At 35.5% G+C, this 4,660-nt stretch overlaps 1 pseudogene; it reads right to left on the bottom strand.

Annotated features, from left to right (window-relative positions):
• Positions 1-2,897: 2,897 nt before the first annotated feature.
• LOC142607141 (germin-like protein subfamily 1 member 7) lies at positions 2,898-3,791 on the bottom strand (annotated as a pseudogene).
• Between the last annotated feature and the right edge of the window lie 869 nt (positions 3,792-4,660).

The following is a 4,660-nucleotide window of genomic DNA, read 5'->3' as shown; positions in this document are numbered from 1 at the left end:
AAAAATTTCCTCTTTTTCTGTTTTCTGCTGGAAACAAAATTAAACATGATGTAAAATCTAATGCGGGCACTGCAAATATCAGTTGTCATAGGTAATGGAATAACACTATAATACTATATTGATTTTCTAGATTTTTTTTAGTCTTGTTAAATTGTGTAAGAGGGCATGTAAAACATAATATTCTGCTTTGTTTGTTTAGAAAATGTCCTAAATTTTAGCACGTGCTGGAGAGAGAGTGAGAGATTGTATGGAGCCCTACATTGACATCAGGGTTTCCAAAAAGAAAAAATTCAAACAAAAAGTCTAACTTCTAAACTATGATTTTAAGCCTTGGATTTACAATATACTAGAGTGGTGGATTATATATATTCTTTAATACAACTTTGGCATTGTTGCACTAAAAAAAACACTGAACTATATCAGCGCTTCAATAAAACCGTTGTAGATCTCTAAACCACTAGCATAGGTCCAGTTGGGCTATTGATCCAATGCTAAGATTACCTTAAGGACTTGAACCCCACTACTAGTCTACAAGGCAAACTTCCTTCACTCAGACCTTTCAAAATATAATTAAATCCTATATGGAATCCCTTTCTCAAAAGCTTAGTAGGGTATATATTTTTGGATAAAGGGGGGCTAAGACTTAGGAGGGCCTATATAGATATAAACATCTTATTTTCAAACTTTATAGCATTTGAATGCACAGATCATTATAAAGAAAAAATAGTAAGGCCTGTCATATAAGCATAAAGTGTTTACATAGTCATGAACTTTGGTATATATGCTAAAAGAAAAGGAAATCATTCAAGCTTAACTTTCATCTCAACACTTTAGTGACTTTACTGTGGTCCTTCAAATCAGTATTACTAGTTTCATATCTATATAGAAGTGAAAATATACCTTGAATTATACAATCCTTTTTTTCATACATAAGATACAACTTCATAGGAATAAGCAAGGAAGATTCTTTGTGTTCCTCCCATAATGAAAAAGGCAAACTCAAAATTATAATGTATCCTTTTTTGTTTTTCCTCTCTACTTTCCCAATTCCAGAAAATTCCATGGCCGACCATTCACACTACTTCTTCTCCCTTGTAGGACAAAAACTTTACATTATCATTCCCAGAAATATAGGACAAAGGGACGAATAACATGTGACTGATGATCCACTTGTCACCTCACACTAAATATAGGACAAAGGGACGAACTACCCACTAAGTTTTTTTCTCACTAAAGAATGTTAAAGGCTGAATTTTTCTCCAAAACCCATTTCCTAAAGTGTCTAGTAAACATGAATATAGCCATTAATTCATCTTTAGATTCAATAACTAAATATTCATATCATGGGATCAAAAAAAGGTTTAAAGCTTTAATCAAAGATCTAAGATTGGTAAACTATAGTATTAAGATGCGATCAGTAGCAAAGGCAGATGTGAGAATTAAGAGACAAATGCAAGCAAAGTGTTAGAGAGAGAGAGAGAGACATACCTTGAGAAACAGTGTTTGGTGGTAATGAATGGAAAGCAGAATTGTGATATGTGTTTGAAAGCTTATTTGAACCTTTTCTTGACCAACTGGAGACGATAAAGGTAATTAACCAGGGAACTTGTAATGACAAACTTTAAAAGGAAGCTATATGTACAAAACCCTTTAAACAAAAAACAAAAGAAAGCAAGGAACTTAGATAGAATCAATTACCTGAGAGTGAGAGAGAGACGGTGAATGACCCAACAAGGCTAAAAAAGATGCTGGACTCGCAGAGATGGTGGGTCAGAGAGATGGTCAGAGTTCGACGAGGAGAGGAGCCAACGACGACATAACGAGCCACCGATGAGGCCGAGCCGCCAATGAGTTGGAGGAGAATGACAGAGAGAGGGAGAGTCTCGTGCTTGAGTGGGTTTGAGCGTCTGGGTGTTTGACAGTGAGAGACTGTGAGAGAGAGAGAGTGAGTGTTTGAATTTTTGTGATTTTGAGAGTGAGAGATGAGTGTGATCTGTGGTTTTGAGAGTGAGAGCGAAAGACTGAGTGTGCGAGATGTTTGAGAGTGTTTTGGTGAGAGTGATCTGGGAGTTTGAGTGTTTGGGACACGTGGACGGCTGAACACAAATCGAGTATATTAGACTCGAGTTCTTAAAACGACTCCAATGCACTCGAGTTTTAAATCTACGTGGACATTTTGTCCAGCTCAGCCGGTGTCGCGATGGAGAAATCGAGTACAATGTACTCGATTTGTAAGCTCAAAATCAAGTCCACCGGACTCGATTTGTTAGAAACCAAATTAGTTTGAAACGTTGGCTAACTAATAATATTTTTTAGATTTTATAGTTATTAAAAAATTTTGATCTATGTAGGGACATTGGCACGTTGCAACTGCCTTACATAATATTCTACATAAAAGTAGTATAATTTTTACCATGTTTCCTTAGTATGAATGCATTTTGTAGTAGAACCTCAATATTCATACATGCAATTTGTAAAACTAAAATTGAAACTTCTGTCTACTTTTAATACAATATTGATCGGTTTATATTTAATAGTTAGATTATTGTGATTTAAAAACGTTGTGTATACAAGGTGTAATCAAGATTTAATTAATGCTGCACAAATTACTCTGCCTTTATTTTTTTTAATACATTGATAATTAAGGATAAGGGAATTTGAACAGTGAATGTCTTCGTCACCGGAAGGTAATAGTTGAACGACAAAGATCTTGGCTACTCTGCCTTTGTTATGACATCATGACACATACAAACAATCACAAATAATAATGATTTTATTCTAGAAAAATTATTTCTAAGGCATTACAAGAGGAGAATAAGGAAAAGTGGAAAGCAATATTTGAACTACCTAGCAGTTAATCATTCCTATTACATATACTTTTCCAAATTGTGGTTTAACTAGAATTGTTTCTGAAGATAATCAATTATATTCTTGTCAACTTGGAAGGCTTTGATGAGAACATTAGGATTGATGGGAGGATTAGATCCAAAGACTATATTTGCAATGGTGAACACCCCGAGATTTTGGCTATTGAGACTGGCAAAAGCAACAGCATTGGTCTGCCCTACGTTAAATTGAAAGTGAATGAGGCTAATTGGGAATGCAAAGACGTCTCCCTTATTTAAAACTTTGGTGAAAAGTTTGTTTGGGTTGGATGTGACAAATCCAACTAAGAGAGTACCCTCTGCAACTACTAGAATCTCAGAGGCACGAGGGTGAATGTGCGAAGGATCCAAGCCATATGGTGCAAAGTCAAGACGGGCCAAAGATATGTCTAGAGTGTTCAAACCTGGTAATAGATCGACGTTCACAAGAGTGACATTGAATCCAACTTTATTTGCAGTGCTTGCGGGAATATTGAGTCTGGGGAAGAAAAAATCATCGGCTATGACAACTGCTGGGTCCTTACAAAATTTTTCATTCACAAACACTGCGCAAAGAAAGTTTTTCATTGTCAAAAAAAAAAAAAGAAACTTCTGTAATAATGGACAATAACAAGTCTGAGTAAAACAAATATGATGTAGATGATACAACCATAATAAGGCATATTTTCGATATTATTTTTTATTGAAGGGATAATTTCATTGTTGTGTACAACTTCTAATGATTTCAAATGAACTTGATGAAAATTACTACTACTGCTAATAATAATGAGAGTATGTACATACCAGCAGAATTGGTGTTGTTGATTGCGACAAGTCTTGCGGAGGACTAGGGTCATAGGCAGAAGCAAGGGAAAATGCCAAAGCCAAAATGGCCACAGTAACAAGATATGGAAAACCTTTCATCATATTTTTAGGATTTGCTATCTCTATCTTATGGTATAGTACTCTGCGTATTCTTGCTTGGGTGAGGGATGGGAATATAGCATATGGGGATATCTCTATTTATAGAGAGGAGTAAGTGAGCTGGTCTATGTTTTTCACAAACGGAGAATATTAGACTTGGTAATTCTTTAACCATTCTCAGTTTCCTGTATAATGGGTGAACCATGGTTTTACCACTATTAATCTGTTCATATTTGAAAAGCAATGAAATTGGATCACTTCAATGCCGTTGTGCGGTTTTCATGCTGCTTTGGTCAAACCACAAATTATCCTCAAGTTCATAGTATTTTAAAATTGAAATGATTGAAGCACCCATGTATCTTGACTCTCATTAGTGAAAATTTCCTCCCGTTGTAGGCTGTAACTGAGGCTTGTGCAATTTGTTTTAATGGGCTATAAGTAAATATCACTTGTCGAGGCATGTGAAATTATTCCATGATGTTAAGTATTCTTAGTAAATATAGATGTTCAATAGTCAATGGCGTGAGCCTCTTATAAGCTTGGGCTGAACTAATCTCATTGATCTAGCATTTCAATATGGCTTTTAGCATTTCAATGTCTAAAAATTTAAGAGTTGGGACCGACAATACATGTGGGTTTTGCAAAGGAAAATGTTAGGACCACAACTTTTGCCGCAACTTGCTCACGTTGCAAGTCGTGAGTGGTAGAGTTGTAGACCCATCACTTTTACTCAAATACTCACGACTTGTCACGTAAGCAAGTTGTGAAAAAAGTTGTGGTTCTAGCATTTCTCTTTTGCAAAAAGTAGGTTACCTAAACTCCTAAGTCAAATCTGCACACTTCATAACCCCATTTTGTGAAGAATTTTTAAA

This window comes from Castanea sativa, chromosome 8 (genome assembly GCF_040712315.1).
Source record: "Castanea sativa cultivar Marrone di Chiusa Pesio chromosome 8, ASM4071231v1".
NCBI lineage: Eukaryota > Viridiplantae > Streptophyta > Magnoliopsida > Fagales > Fagaceae > Castanea > Castanea sativa.
The sequence above is the reverse complement of the archived record's forward strand: the minus strand, read 5'-3'. Positions and strand labels throughout refer to the sequence as shown.